General features: G+C 43.7%; 1 protein-coding gene across 1 annotated transcript in view; it reads left to right on the top strand.

Annotated features, from left to right (window-relative positions):
- The window catches only part of KIAA1549L (KIAA1549 like), a 113,075-nt gene that overhangs the window by 73,028 nt on the left and 23,045 nt on the right, over nucleotides 1–17,002 (top strand). The window lies entirely within an intron of this gene.

Genomic DNA, 17,002 nt, shown 5'->3' with positions numbered 1-17,002 from the left:
CTCTTAGGTTTTATGAAAATGTTTTTTTCCCTTTCTCCTAAAATGTTTCTCTAGTTACAAACAAAAAATTTTCTGTAACAAGAAGTATGATTCAAATATATCCAGATAAAGTTTTGTTATAATTGTGAGGTTGTAAGCTGAAAATGACACTTGATTTCTTAAACATATGGTGCTAATTTGAAGGAAAGAAGATTTTTCACCCTCGGGATTGGTCATTGTTTGCCACAAAAACTTAAAGTGGGATTTTTAATGGTCCAATTAAAAACAGAGATATACCTAATTTGAATTTCTAATTACCTTCCTTACATTTAAACTTGATATTTGTGTTGGTGGTGATACCGTTGTTTTTTATTTCTTTTTCCTTTTTTATAGAAAACAGTTTGATGCCTTAGTTTTATAAAATTCCGGATGCTTTGGGCAAATCTCTTTTTTTTCTCCCCCAGATTAAATTATTCAATGTTAAATTTTCTCGTTATACAAATATTTCTTATACTAAAGTTGGTCATCAGTTTGATAATGTGGTTAAAAATAGAGCATTTGAAATTTCCAATTAATCTCTCCCAACCAGCAGTGAGTATTTTTCCTGGATGCTTGTAGTTTGGGGAACTTTTTCTTCTGCTCAGGAATATTCTGCTGAGGTATGATAGGATTCTTAATTTATTTCAAGATTTGTATTAATAGATTTCTCATGAGGTTCTAGACACAGACATTTTTACAGTTTGAGGAAATAGGCTAAAAGTTTTCCTGTTAGTCTTGAAAAGAGAACACTGCAGGTTTTTTTCGCCACTGTGCCAGGACTTGCAGTGCTCACTTAACACTTTTGGATTGTTGTGTTAGAACAGTAGAAGGAGAGGGGTCTTTTTAAAGGCGGTTGCTCACCCCTCACAAACATGTATAAATATTCTAATTACAGATTACTTTAGGGGAAGCCCACTTCATTTCAATAGATTTTTTTTTTAATATACAATTCTTTGAAAAGTGTGTGTGCTCACAAAAACATAAGCAAATATAAGTTTCCTTAAGAGAAGATGATCACCTAGGGAACAATTTTAGGAATTTAGACTCTTGACACTAGAATGAAATTGCTTCCTGTATCTCCTCCTGAGCTTTTAATCACATGAGAAGTATTTGCTATCATTTCCTGACTGCATACACTAGACCAGGCCCTATTCTAGTCTTTTTTACGTGTATAATCTAATTGAATTTGCAGTCACCAGTCAGGTAGGTACTCTCATGCCCATTGTGCAGATAGGAAACCGAGGCTCTGAGCAGTTACGTAACATGTTTACCTGACTCCAGAGCCCATCCCCTTAACCACCAGGCAACACGACCTACATGTGCCCCCACACACTGTTCATCTGTCTTCATGTAACAGAATATAGGCCCTGTATTTCTGATCTCTCTAAGATGTCAGGTCTCACAAGAATTCTTGCATGGATAACTCACACAAGCAAAAAATGGACTGGCAGATAAAGTAGAAAAAGAAGAGTCATAGTTTTAAACAATGCATGCATTCATTTTCCGAATCTTTATTTTCCAAAAGTGCCAAAGCACTCCTGGCAAAAGAATCCATTAGCTCAGCAGTGAACAGGTCATTCAGTTGGAAACAATCATGCTTCCTACTGGGTTTGGGGATCTTGAAGCCAGGCCAACATTTCCAAGTCATTTCTGCCAGATTAGGGAACACCCAGAGCGACCCACTCCTTGACATGGTAGAAATAAAAGCACTGGGAGGTTGATTTAAGTGTGAATTTTTCAAAGGTTGCCTGCTTTAGAATCCCAAAGGAAACACCTGCATGTAAAAACAAAGGAATAAATAAACAAATAAGCCAACAAACATGCTCTTCAGTCTGGATTGTTTCAGAATTTTTCCACTGAGCAGGAAAAATGAGGGCCTGTGGAAGAGAGACTTTTAGCGCCAAGGGGTTTGGGAATCCCTGTGTTTTGCAGCAACAATTCTCAACCACTTTGCCGCCCTAACACCAAAGGGATGCCACACATCCTGGCATTTACTGGGGCTCACTTAGATAGTAATCTTCTAGAGAAGGCACCCCTTTTAAAAGAAGACATGATTTTAGAAAGATGTCCAAAACTGATCAGTCCTAATAAGGCCAGATCATATCTTTAACTCTGAAATTAATTGAAATGAATTCTTCTAAGTGCAGAAAATGAATAGAAAAGATAATGTCAGCCTGATATTTCAAAATAAAAATAACTATTTCAAATTATTTATTTGTTTATTTATTTATTTGACTACACCAGGTCTCAGTTGCGGCACTGGGGATCTTTTAGTTGCAGCATGCAGGCTCTTAGTTGCGGCATATGAAATCTAATTCCTTGACCAGGCGTCAAACCCGGGCCCCCTGCACTGGGAGCACAGCGTTTTAACCACTGAACCATCAGGGAAGTCCCTCAAATTATTTTTTAAATGTTATCTTCTGAGTGAAAGTCATGTAGAAAATAATGAAGCAGTAGCGAAAGGAAAAGAAAATGTCCCAAATGTGATTTCTCAGGCAGAATAAAGACCCAACTGTTTTTTCTACATCAGCCAAATTATTAACCCCTGTATGTGGATAAAGAATCAGACTTTGCTTCCAAAGGACAAGTAATAATCAAATCATTCCCCAGAAATAAAAAAGCACCTTCTTCACCTTGATTTGCTTTTGGAGTTCAAAAACCTACGACAGGAATAGAGTCAGCTATGTGCCCTGGCCATGAGAGCCTCTCTGTAACGATTGTTTGAATTATAATGTTGAAAATGAATGCTGACCTCTCAGAAGTAGAGAGTTTTACAAGCTATTTCTCTTAGTTTCTCTCCAGCACGTTGCTGGAGATTCCACACCCTGGAGGCACTCAGACCCTAATATGTGAGCCGTGAGTTTGAACATGTTAAGAAGGTTAATTGATCCATTGATGCATCTCAGAAGAGGCGATGTCAAAGGCTCTGCTGTAGCTGTCAAAAGCACCCATCACAGCCTTGGAGGAGATGTTATGAAATGTTTGCAGAAACCAGATGATTTTACAGCTGAGGGGTCTATGTAAACTTACAAAAAGGGGCTCTGCCTCAGGCAAGGTTCAGCTGCAGAAAACAGAAAACATCAAACCATTTTAAACAGACGGAAAAGGACTAAGAGGAATGTGGTGCTCCCCAAATTATCTGAGGGCTGGAGGAGTGTTCCAGGAAAGACTGAGAACAAAACCACAGGGCTGGCCCTGCTGAGGGGCCACTGCCTGTGCCCCAAGCGAGGAGATGGGGAAGCCGGCTGCCCTGGGACTGCTGACCAGCAGATAGACTGGCCCTGCCTCATTCCCTCGGTCCAGACCACACGCTAGTGCATTTAATTGACAGAACCGAAGTCTCAGTCACAGCCGCCACCTCCTGGAGGGCCCCAAGTTCATGTTAGCTGTTGGCCTTCAAGGTAGAGAAATGCGTGCAGCAAAGAGGCTGCCAAGGCCTGGTCTACCATCCCTGCCATGGCACCAGGTAAAAGCAAGATATAGAGGAGAATTACCTGGCAGAGCAATATTTGGGAAGTGGTTGGGGGAACTAGTGGAGGAGAATACAGCAAAGGGGAAGATGGAAGCACTGCTCAGAGCTCAGTCCCCGCCCAGGCTGCAGACTAGGTGCACTGTGTTGTGTGTGATGGGCTGTTTATCTTGCTGGCGTCTCTCGGCTGACAATGCAGCCAGTTGCCTTAGTTCCAGGTGAACAGTGGTTACTGGAAGGAGGCCAGGGAATTGGAACAGTTGTTTTGACGGCTTCCATTTGCAGGGGAATGAAATGTGATCTGGAAGGCCCCTGACTGCCTGAGATAGCTTATAGCAAGTCTGGGGCCTCCTCAGTAAACTTGTAAATCCTATTATTAATGGGAGTCTTTCCTGCTCACCCCACCCCTCCCTCCCCCAGCGTTTTATGGCTTTGAAATGATAGAGACCAAGGCAGAGCACAGGGACACCTGGCACATCGCGATGTGCCCAGTTAAGGGTACAACCAAACTTTGGTTTCACTGGAATCAAATGGTTGGATTTGGGGATTTTGTCCTTTACCAGAAGCAATCTGCTGTTGCTCTCTGAACTCTGTGCCCTGTTGTTGGCCCTGCCCACACCACCATCACCTCCTAAGCATCCCACCTAGAACTGCCTTACATATGTCTCCCATCTCAGCCTTTCAGTTCTTTCTCCTGCCTCTGCCAGCTAGCTTAAGCTGCTAATAACCCTGGCTTGATATGTTACCTCAAGTTAATTTATAGTCCATTGTGTTTTAACAGGGGCCTTTAATCCCAGGGAAATATCTGATCATGGGGCATGAGGCTCCCTGGTTGAGGCTGAGGCAGAGATGGAGGTGTTTGGGGGTGAAGGGAGCCTTTGGTGTAGTCCAGACCTCACCAGGCCACCGGCTGCCCACAAAGATGCTTGTTAATCCCACAGAGACGGAGGCCTCTTGGCAGGTGGGGAGCCGGAGGTGGATTCCTGTTTGTAGGTTTTGGGGGCGGCAGGGCTGGTTTGAGGATGGCCTAGTGACCCACTCGGAGCCAGGCCTCCCTTGCTGGACTTCCCTCCCGTGCAGGCAGTTTCCCACTGGGCAGGAGACAGACAGCTTCCCCTCCTTCGTGAGCACTCAGGTGCCATCCGCCTGCCCGTTCTCTCTGGTTCCCTGTGCTCTGGACGCTGCCTGCTCCTGCTCTTGGCACCCGCCTACCCATCCCGCCTCTTCTGAGCTCTGAGACCTCTTAGCCTCTTGACTAGGGCAGCCACTTACTGCAGGCCGGCGTCCCCAGCGTGCTTTTGGTATGTTCACCTGTAGGGGAAGGGAGGGAAGCAGGATTGGACAGAGTTAAAGGTCGAGCTGTGGTACAGGAACTATAAGGCCTCCGCTGACCCCACGGGGAGCTCTGTAGCTCACATGGCCCTGCAGAGTCGTCCCAGGTTTTCGAGAAGCGTCTGGGCTCTTGTCCTCTAGTAACTGACGGGCCAGTCCCTAGGTGTCCTTGGGTGAGGTAGCTCTCTTTAGCCAAGGACAACTCCCAGCGAGAGAGTTGGCACTGCCAGTTCTCACTGACACTCGGGGAGAGCGAGGGCAGCTCCCAGTTGACAGCTGAGGGCGGGCGGCGTGCCCAGAGCTCGGGAAGAAGTCCTGGAGTCCAGAGCAGCATAGCACCGTCCACCCTACGCCAGTTCCCCTCTTCCCCGGGGGCTTCTTGGCCCCGGGGTGGCCCTTGTGTCCCTGCAGGAGCCGGAGGCCGGGGGACAGATGAGAACATGCTTTGGCAGTTGCTACCCCCTGATTTCCTGTAGCAAACATTTCTCAAGTGCAGTACAACCACTGCATCGTATTGCATTTAACATATGCAAATTATAGACCCTGTAAGACAAAGGAAAACATATATTGCAAAAAAAATTAGCTTTTCCCCATCTTCTGTTCATATCCCGCATTACAGACGACCTATTTCTTTTTACATATTGTTCTGTAAGATTGTACACACACACTATGCATGCTGTACTATGTGGACAATTTAAGGACTTTTCAAAAATTTGACTACGTGATTTTTACCTTCTCTGCTGGCACTGGCATGTAAGCCCCACATGTGATGCCACTGTACTCCCTGTGTGAGGCTCTATGGAGGAGAGAAAGGTGTGCTCACCCCAAGGTGTCTTTGCAGATTGGTGGAGGAGACAGGTAGAGACAGATGCAATGTGTTGTGGCCGTCAACTTGGATGGGAACAGGAAGTCTTCCTGAAGGTCTGTTCCTGTCTGTCCCACGGCTGCCAGAGGAAACCTGCTCAAACACATACCCTTGTGTAAAATCTTTCAGTAGCTCCTCGGGGTTTGGGCATAAGACTCAAACGCTAAGCTTCCAGCTCAGGACCCATCTGCTTCGGCCGGCCCGGGCGTGCCTTGCTGGCTGATGCTCGCTGCTCCTAATCCACCCTGTGGCTCCGGCCCTACACGCCCCTCCCAGACTTGCCCTGTGGTTTCACATCGCTAGTCTTTGCATGTGCTCATCCCTCTGCTCAGAACAGCCCTTCCCTCTGGCTTAGTGCAGGCCAAGGTTTCTCAACTTCAGCTCTATTGATATTTGGGGCTGGATAATTCTTTGTATGGACAGCTGTGCTGTGCATGGTAGGGTGGTTTGCAGCATTCCTGGCCTGTACCCACCAGCTGCCAGTAGCATCTCCCAGTTGTGACAGCCAGAAATGCCTCCAGACATGGCCAAGGGTACGCTGGGGGCAAACCCGTTCCCAGTGGAGAATTGTCTGTTCCGGCAAAGCTTTCAGAACGCAGTGAAACATCATCTCCCTGAGAATCTTCTCCTCGACCCCACATCTGGGGTCTGACTTAGATGCCATCCTTGGTGTTCCAGTAGCACCTGGGACTCATCCCAATCAGAGCCCTTACTCCCCGTCCTCCCTCTGTGGGTTTACATGTACTACTTCCCCCGCTGCCCTCCTCAAGGGCAGCAATCATGTTCTATTTATCCTGGGGACCTCAGCACTCAGGGGAAAAGACTCCTACACTGGTGATCAGGATTGTATACAGTAGAGACAGGACGGCGCTCCTCGAAGGGTGCCTTTCTCAGGGCTGTGTACGGAGTGACTGAGACCTTCCCCCACCTCACCCCCCGTTGCCCAGACACAGGCCACACTTCCCAAGGTGACCTCTAAGAGCATGCTTTGCCAAACACGGGGTAGCTGGTGGTTGCTTTTGTTTTTGTTTTTCCTCCTCAGATCTTGAATGGAGTATAATTGTTTCACAGGGCTGTGCAGTGTCCGCTGTACAGCAGAGTGAATCGGCGGCATTTACACAGCCCCTCCTCTTGAGCCTCCCTCCTGCCATCCCTAGCCCACCCCTCTAGGTCATCACCAAGCATCGAGCTGATCTCCCTGTGCTATGCAGCAGCTTCCCACTAGCTACCTGTTTTACATTTGGTAATGTATATGTGTCAATGCTACTCTCTCTCTTTGTCCCAGCTTCCCCTTCCCGCCCTGTGTCCTCAAGTCCATTCTCTACATCTGAGTCTTTATTCTTGCCTGCCACTGGGTTCCTCAGTGCCGTTTTGTTTAGATTCCATGTATATGCCTTACCATATGGTATTTGTTTTTCTCTTTCTGGCTTACTTCACTCTGTATGACAGACTCTAGGTCCATCCACCTCACTACAATAACTCAATTTCTTTCCTTTTTATGGCTGAGTAATACTCCATTGTACGTATGTGCCACATCTTCTTTATCCATTCCTCTGTTGATGGGCATTTAGATTGATTCCATGTCCTGGCTATTGTAAACAGTGCTGCAATGAACATTGTGGTACATGTATCTTTTTGGATTATGGTTTTCTCAGGGTATATGCCCAATAGTGGGATTGCTGGGTCATATGATAGTTCTAGTTTCAGTTTTTAAAGGAACCTCCGTACTGTTCTCCATAGTGGCTGTATCAATCTATGTTCCCACCAACAGTGCAAGAGGGTTCCCTTCTCTCCACACCCTCTCCAGCATTTATTGTTTCTAAATATTTTGATGATGGCCATTCTGACTGGCGGGAGGTGATACCTCATTGTGGCGTTGACTTGCATTTCTCTAATGATTAGCGATGTTGAGCATCTTTTCATGTGTTTGTTAGCCATCTGCATGTCTTCTTTGGAGAAATGTCTATTTAGATCTTCCACCCATTTTGGATTGGGTTGTTTTTTTGGTATTGAGCTGCATGAGCTGCTTGTATATTTTGGAGGTTAATCCCTTGTCAGTTGCTTTGTTGGCAAATGTTTTCTCCCCTTCTGAGGGTTGTCTTTTTGTCTTGTTTATGGTTTCTTTTGCTGTGCAAAAGCTTTTGAGTTTCATTAGGTCCCATTTGTTTATTTTTCTTTTTCTTTCCATTACTCTCGGAGGTGAGTCCAAAAGGATCTTGCTTTGATGTATGTTATAGAGTGTTCTGCCTATGTCCTCCTCTAAGAGTTTTATAGTGTCTGCCCTTACATTTAGATCTTTAATCCATTTTGAGTTTATTTTTCTGTATGGTGTTAGGAAGTGTTCTAATTTCATTTTTCTACATGTAGCTGTCCAATTTTCCCAGCACCACTTATCGAAGAGGCTGTCTTTTCTCCATTGTATATTCTTACCTCCTTTGTCAAAGAGAAGGTGCCCATATGTGCGTGGGTTTTCTCTGGGCTCTCTATTCTGTTCCATTGATCTATATTTCTTTTTTTGTACCAGTACAATACTGTCTTGATCACTGTAGCCTTATAGTATAGTCTAAAGTCAGGGAGCCTGCTTCCTCCAGCTCCGTTTTTCCTTCTCAAGATTGCTTTTAGCCAATGGTTATAACTCAGTAAATGTGACTTGCTCAGTAATTGAATTTCCATTGCCCTCTGGAGGGCAGCAGATCGTGGGGGGAGAAAGGCAAGAGGATGGAGCCGGTTCCTGAGACACCTGCTTCAGGATGAAGATGTTTTGCTTTGGGAGCAATGAGTAATGCTGAAACTTGTCCATTTGCTGAGGACATTGGACACTTCTTTTACCATTGATTATCCAGCCCCATAATCTCAGTGTAATTATGGGTCACTCTTTGGAAGATTGGAAAGAAAAAGAACATCCTTCTTTCTTTAGAAATCTGTGAGAGACCGTATAATGTCTTTTCTGCTCACCTTAAACAGAAATAGCATGCTGTTTTCCTGTCCCTATAGCTTGGAAGTGACCGTGGGACATCCTTTGGAAGGCAATCGAGTGAAATTTGAAATTTTGCTAAGATTTTTAACAAATCCCATTTGTACAACCTGTTGCAGAAGAGGTGATTAACCAGTATTTTGAAGAGGGGTACCAATCTCCCTCTATTGTCAGAGAAGGTTTCGAGATGTAGGCTCAGGAGGAAGCTGCTGATGACCCTGTGCTGTGACAGCTCTCCTCCTCACAGTGGAAGTAAAAACTCCCTGGACTTTGGTTTCCAGAAGTGGTTTTATAAATGTCTCTGCTTACTCAGTGACACACAGCACTTGCAGTGGGGCTATAACAGCCAGAGTAGACACTGAACGAAGAGAAGCAGTTGTTTCGTGTTGCCCAAGGGGCCCTGTTGGTGGAGAGAAAGATGGACCTGGAGCCAGAGCAATTCATCATGGCCACGTGGCCCAGATGTATCTTGCTGAAACCCCCACTTGGACTTGGGGCTCTTGGGGCCCTGGCTGTGAAGATGCGGAATTTGCTCAGAATCTGTTCTGCTTGCTAGATAGAGCTGTGATTGGCACGGAGTTGAAAATCAGGGCTCTGGGGCACATTTTAGAGAGTGCCTTCAAATTTTTGTGCTTCAGAAATGAAGTGCCTGGGTGGGGCAAAGTGCTGTTGCACACACTTGTGTGTCCTGGAAAGTATGACCCTGTGAGACATCTGTCCACTTTGGGGCTCATAACTCAGGAAATTCTAGAATAAGTGGCTTCAAGAGTCTATCGTCCCTCCTCTTCAGTTCCACTCTAGATAAGACTGCTGTACACATGTTCACATATATGTTTTGTGAACATATGTGCTGTGGTCTAAATGTGTGTGTTCCCCTAAAATTCAAACTTTGAAATTCTAACCTCCAATATGATGGTATTAGGAGGTGGGGCCTTGGGGAGGCGATCAGATCGTGAGTGTGGAATCCATGAATGGGATTAGTGCCCTTATGAAAGGGATTCCCCCAGAGCAAGCGTGCCCCTTCATCTGTGTGAGATTACAGTGAGGAGTGCACAGCCTGGAAGAAGGCCCTCACCTGACCACACAGGCGCCCTTGGACTCCCAGCCTCCAGGACTGTGACAAATCAATTTCTGTTGTTCGGAAGCCACCCAGTTTGTGTTATTTTATTCTAGCAGCCTGAACAGACTGTGACAATGTGTTTTTATTTATCTTGGATAAATATGTAGGAGTGGAATTTCTGGGTCCCAATACAGGTGTATGCTGAACTTTTTAAGAAACTACAAACAGGTTTACAAACTGTGTGAGCTGGTTGCCGTCCCACCAGCACGGAGACAGTTCTAATTCTACTCCTCAGCCTCACCAACATTTGTGATTAATCTTTTTAATTTCAGCCATTCCAGTGAATGGGAAATGATATAATTTCCCTAATTAATCATGATGTTGACCACGTCTTCATACATTTATTGGACATTTATGTAACTTATTTATTGAGGTGTCTATTCAAGCCTTTTGCCCAGTTTTTAAATTAGGTCGTTTGTCATTTTGTTATTTATTTGTAGGAATTCCTTATACAGTCTAGATACAAACCCTAATATTTCTGCTGGTTGGTGGCTTGTCTTTTCATTACTTGTCTGATAAAAATAAAACAAAACAAACCAAATAAAAAATTGCTTTTTAAATCTGACGAAGTCTTAGGGCTACAGAGTGTGTTCTAGGACGAGGCAATAGGCCTAAGCTATGTTGGAATATTTTCCAGAAAGAAGATTATTGGGGTTCCTAGCAGGGCTATAATTTTCTTCAAGTTTGTTACCATGGTGTTTCAAAGAGAAACTGAAGTCACATGAATACTTAGCCACTGTGTGAGCCTTCCTAGGTGTATGGGATGGGTGTGCTCTTTTAAACAACACTGAAAGAATCTCAGGTGCTTGCTGTATCCAGTGGGCACCATAAAGGTCAAGCCCAGGGGCCCATGTGTTCAGGTATGGAGAGGAAATGGCCTTAATTTCTTCTAAATACCTATGGCCTTTGCTGCTGAAGATACTTAGGTTACTAGTCCGGGTCCTTGGACTCTGTAAAGCCAGACACTATAAAACTCTTAGAGGAGGACATAGGCAGAACACTCTATAACATACATCAAAGCAAGATCCTTTTGGACCCACCTCCGAGAGTAATGGAAAGAAAAAGAAAAATAAACAAATGGGACCTAATGAAACTCAAAAGCTTTTGCACAGCAAAAGAAACCATAAACAAGACAAAAAGACAACCCTCAGAAGGGGAGAAAACATTTGCCAACAAAGCAACAAAGGATTCATCTCCAAAATATACAAGCACCTCATGCAGCTTAATACCAAAAAAACAACCCAATCCAAAATGGGTGGAAGACCTAAATAGACATTTCTCCAAAGAAGACATGCAGAGGGCCAACAAACACATGAAAAGATGCTCAACATCACTAATCATTCGAGAAATGCAAGTCAATGCCACAATGAGGTATCACCTCCCACCAGTCAGAATGGCCATCATCAAAACATCTAGAAACAATAAATGCTGGAGAGGGTGTGGAGAGAAGGGAACCCTCCTGCACTGTTGGTGGGAACGTAGATTGATACAGCCACTATGGAGAACAGTACGGAGGTTCGTTTAAAAACTGAAACTAGAACTACCATCTGACCCAGCAATCCCACTATTGGGCATATACCCTGAGAAAACCATAATCCAAAAGGATACATGTACCATAATGTTCATTGCAGCACTGTTTACAATAGCCAGGACATGGAAGCAACCTAAATGCCCATCGACAGATACGTGGATAAAGAAGATGTGGCACATATATACAATGGAATATTCCTCAGCCATAAAAAGGAAAGAAATTGTTATTGTAGTGAGGTGGATGGACTTAGAGTCATACAGAGTGAAGTAAGCCAGAAAGAGAAAAACAAATACCATATGGTAAGGCATATACATGGAATCTAAACAAAACGGCACTGAGGAACCCAGTGTCAGGCAAGAATAAAGACGCAGACGTAGAGAATGGACTTGAGAACACAGGGCGGGAAGGGGAAGCTGGGACAAAGAGAGAGAGTAGCATTGACATATATACACTACCAAATGTAAAATAGATAGCTAGTGGGAAGCTGCTGCATAGCACAGGGAGATCATCTTGATGCTTGGTGATGACCTAGAAGGGTGGAATAGGTAGGGTGGGAGGGAGGCTGTATAACTTTGTTATACAGCGGAAACTGGCATAACATTGTAAAACAATTATATTCCAATAAAGATCTGAAGGGAAAAAAAAGGAAATTGACAGGCAAAGCTTTAACAGGACTCATGCTGCAACAGGAGAGAGCAGGAACAATAAACAGGTGCCACTGCTCACTCCTCAAGGTCGGAGGCTGCTGGTTCCTTAAATGGGGTGAGGGTGAGGGAGGATCTGGTGGGTTGGGCAGGAGGTGTAGCTTAGGTGGTCTGCCCACCCCCTCGGTGGTGCTATGTGCAGGGGTCATGCGAAGTGCCCTGCTTTTGCTCCCGGCACCTCAGAAATGACAGTGGGTTTGTGGCCTTTTTGTATCTTATTGTTCATACATGCATGCAGTTATTTTTAGTCCCTTATAGTTTCTTTGTATTCTGTTGCTGGAGGAGATATTTGTCCAGGGGCAAGCATTGTAGCAAAGGGTCCCAGGTCTCAGCCTATCTCACTTATATACCATAAGTATCCAAAATCTTAAATCTGTGTTTCTCTAACCCAGTAATTCTACTTCTAGGAATTTAATGTAAGACTAAATTTATGGTTATATGCAAAATTTTAATCACAATATACAGATTTCAGCTTTGTTTCTACAGTAAAATATTGGGAAACCACCTAAAATAGTGCATAGTTAAAAATAAGTTGAAAACTGCATAAAGCAGAATGCTATCAAATCTTTTAAAGTTATTTCCTATAAATACATATTTTTATTGACAGATATTTATTTGCAATATTGTATAAAAGATTTCAAAATATTATACATAATTCCATTTTATACATATGTAAATCCATATATATTCATATATATAGGAGGATTTTTATAAAATGGGACATTTAATTTATATATATTTGTAAAATATATATGTGTGATTATTCTGTTTATAAAATCATGACCCAGATGGCTTAGTCTGAGAAAGTATCTAAACTCCAAAGAATTATGTCAAAAAAAGTAGATTTTAAAAACTTCTACTTCTTTACTCATATTTTCATACATATGAAGGCGATCATATCATGCCCAGTAATACTTTTTCAATTACTGTTTAATTCCTTTCCCATTCACACGCTATATAGCTGCTTTTGCATCCCTCTCCAAAATTCCTCTAAAAAAATCCTTCAGCCCACTCCCCTTCTACTGCATTGCCCTCCCCCACTTCCTATTCTCCATCACAAAACCCAGAGAATCTGTGGCAAGTGGTGGGCTCTCAGAAGAAGAAGAAGAAGAGGGGAGAAACTGACGTGGGCCAAGCCAGCATTCTTTTTTTTTTAATTTATTTTTTTATAAATCCTTATTGGAGTATAATTGCTTTACAATGTTGTGTTAGTTTCTGCTGTACAACAAAGTGAATCAGCTATATGTGTACATATATCCCCATATCCCCTCCCTCTGAGCCTCCCAATCCCACCCCACCCCTCTAAGTCATCACAAAGCACTGAGCTGATCTCCCTGTGCTATGCAGCAGCTTCCCACTAGCTGTTTATTTTACATTTGATAGCGTATATACGTCAACGCTACTCTCTCACTACCTCCCAGCCTCCCCTTCCCCTCTGTGTCCTCAAGTCCGTTCTCTACGTCTGCGTCGTTATTCCTGCCCTGCCACTGATGTGGCACATTTTTACAATGGAGTATTACTCAGCCATAAAAAGGAACGAAACTGAGTTATTTGTAGTGAGGTGGATGGACCTGAGTCTGTCATACAGAGTGAAGTAAATCAGAAAGAGAAAGACAAATACAGTATGCTAATGCATGTACATGAAATCTAGAAAAATGGTACTGACAAGCCAGCATTCCTTGTAGCTGCCTGGAGTGGGGTGATGGGTGGGGTGGGGGAGTAGGGGGGGAGAGTGTTGGTAATGTGCCAGCATTCATCATCTTCATCCTCTTTCATATGCATAGAAAACATCTGGAAGGACATGCATGAAGGTCAAAATGTTAACATTGGTTATTTCTGGAGGTAGGATAAGAGTGGATTTTAATTTTCTTCCCTTTGCTTATCTGTGTTTTCTAATTTTCTACCATGAACAGACATTCCCTGGTTAACTTTTTAGAATTTTTATTGAAGTATATCTTGATTGATTTATAAAAATCGTTTAAAAAAAAAAAAGTTCCCCAGTGCTTCTCAGGAGTGTGAGGTCGGAGAAGCAAGTAAGGTAAACGCCAAGTTAAGGATGTTTAAAAATATATTCTCTGTCCCAGATACACCACTGACATTTGTACCCAAGCCAACCATCATTCAACACTGGGAGATTTGTCTTTGTGCCTGTCTCCCCCTTTTTGTCAAATAAAAGCAAAAGGTATTTTCAAAAATGTACAAGTTAGGGAGAAGGACTTGGAGAAGGTTAGGCCAGTTGACACATATGCCTTATCAGGAAAATGGGTACAACACATGGCCCTCAGGGATTGGTGAGGGACCACAAGTGGAAAACCCAGCACCGGGCTGGCACCTCACTGGTCCGAGTAACTGAGTACCTGCTCTGATCCTTTCTTTTGCTTAACAGTCAATGACTGGTTTCAGCTTTGGGCTAAGCTCTGAATTGGAGGCTGCAGATATACCAATAAGACACTGACCCAGCCCTAAAGGAGCCCCCAGTCTGTGGGCAGGAGGAGATAATATGGGAGTGTCTGCTTATGCGCCAGACACTCTTGCAAGCACTTGATATTTGCATATTGATGCTTTACATCCTTATAGTAAGTAATCAATGAGGTAGATTATCGCAATTATTTTATAGTCTATCCTCCTGATCACAGATGTCTGCTCATCCCTCTGGCAGAGCCCATATCTGTGGTATGGTAATGGATCTGTTTATGTATGTGGTGAGTAAGAGCTCGGGTGCTGGGTTCAAAACGCAGACTCTGGGTTCAAAACGCAGCTCCACCAATTATGGGCAACATATTTGATCTTTCAGTGCCTCAGTGCCTTCATCTGTATAGTTGTTGCCTCACAGATTATTGTAAGGAAAAATGGACCTATATAAAGCACTTAGAACAGCACATAAGCTATTAGTAAATGTTAGCTGCTATTATTATTGCTGCTGTTGTTATTTGTCTCCTTCTATAGACTGGGAGCTCTTTGAGGGCTGGGACACTATCTCATTTATGTTGTATCTGCAACTCCCAAACCAGGGTCAACCACAGGGCTGAAATCAATGATTATCTGTTAAGTAAAAGAACAAACTATTCTTAAGTAAGAGAACAAAATATCACTATTCATATACTGATATTTTGAGATGGGGAAGGAGGTGATATAGAGGGGACATCCGATTCCCCCAAGAATGATGATTGTAGGAGGAATCTGGGCTCTCAGAGAAGATAGAATCCAAGAAATCAACCTAAGTCACAGTAAATCTGAGAATCAGCAGCGACGTCCCAGACCACGGTGGGACTCCCATTTTTCAGGTGAGGAGCCTGAGGCTTAGGGAATTTGTGTGCCATGCCTGTGGTCATGCAGTGTTGGAGCAAATTTGTTAGGGAATGTGGGCTCTGTATCTTAACCTCAAATTCTTTGTAGTCCATGGGCAATTGATAGAATTTTTTTATTTTGGTTCAGTTTCACAAAGCTTTATTGAAAGCCAAGTGTCTTGTGCTAAGCTCATGAGAGACAAGTGAAATGGACTCAGAGAGCATCCAGACTTGCTCGAGATTAAATAAGTAAATCAAGTGTGAAGAGCGGAAATCCCAGGAAATAATGAGAGCTCATCTTGTTTCCATCTATAGATATCAGGAGACTAAAAAACCAAGTTAGAACAGTGGGAAAACAGTTCTTTAGTGCGAACCTGTTGAGGTCATACTTGGGTTATGACTCTGGTCCTTCCAGTTAAAGGGAGCCCCCCACCCACGCAAAATGAAAACTTAGGGTGGGGGGAAGCTCAGGTTGATTTCCATTGGGTGTTATGGGGTAGATGCAATGGGTTTCTGAAGAATGTGTCTCCACCTACCCAGCCAAGATAGTATCTTCCCTGAGCCTTACTCAGGGAACTGCTCCCCAACTCAGTACAGCCCCACCCCAGGGCGCCTGGGAGAATAGGAGAGTAGGAAGTTGTTGCTAAGACGTATATTTTTGCTCTGCTGAAAGCACAACGATAAATTCACATAATAATAGATCCACCAGTATGACTGGAAATGCACAGCACAGCTCAGGGGTGGGAAAAATCATAGCCTGCCTCAGTGCCGTTAATCTTCCACCTGGGAGTAGTTTAGCTAAGCATCCATTATTTACTGGGGAGACTGGGGGCGTGAGGAGGAAGGGCAGTGTGTGGGTAGCAACCAGCATTGACAGGGAACTGTGAGAGGCAATGGGATGCGGCAAGATGTGCAAGGGACAGGAGCCGGGAGAGCAAGGCTCTGCCCCTGCGGCCTCCGGTGGAAATTGGCTGAGTCACTTAACCACTCTGGCCTCGAGCGCCTCATCCGTAAAATGGGGCTTGAGTTAAATGGTCTCCCAAAGTCCCTTCCAGCTCTGAAATTCCATTCAGAATGTTCTAAGCATCGTGAGACATTTTTTTTCAGAAATTGCATTTGCTACCCGAGAAGGTATCACTGGGAGCACATTTCCTGAAGAGCGATTTCAAGCCTTTCCCTAAAGAACCCCAGTGTATCAGAGCCCTGGGGGCGGCCTCCAGACCCTGGGCACCCAGGCATGAAATGTCTTTGGGTTCTTGTTTATTATCGTAAAGGTAATTTTGCATTCTACTCCATAATCTATCCTCGCGTGCATTAATATAAAAGTAGTATTCTGAATTACTCACCATTGATGTTTGTTGATAAATCTAGACTTGCAGGTCGATGGAAAATCTTGCCTTTTGATCTCGAACGATAGCCAAGCCCTAATTCTGTGTAATGAGGTTACAGGAAATGTCTAATTTCTCTCTTGCTTTTTATTTCTTCTCTAATGCACATGTGTTAATACTAAAGAAAAGTAAATAAATTTTTAAAATCTGAAAAATAACGTAGTTCTGGCCTTCCATGTCTAGATTTGAAGGAGGGAAGGGCTCCCCTTAATGAATGGGTTCCCTGATGACATTTTCTTGCTGTGCTTCTTCCTGTGTATCTGAGTGCTTTATCCGTGAGAAATAACGTGTGGTTGAATGAATAAAAGTAATAA

This window comes from Hippopotamus amphibius, chromosome 9 (assembly GCF_030028045.1).
Source record: "Hippopotamus amphibius kiboko isolate mHipAmp2 chromosome 9, mHipAmp2.hap2, whole genome shotgun sequence".
Taxonomy (NCBI): domain Eukaryota; kingdom Metazoa; phylum Chordata; class Mammalia; order Artiodactyla; family Hippopotamidae; genus Hippopotamus; species Hippopotamus amphibius.
Note: the sequence above shows the minus strand (reverse complement) of the source record. Positions and strands in the feature narration are given on the sequence as shown.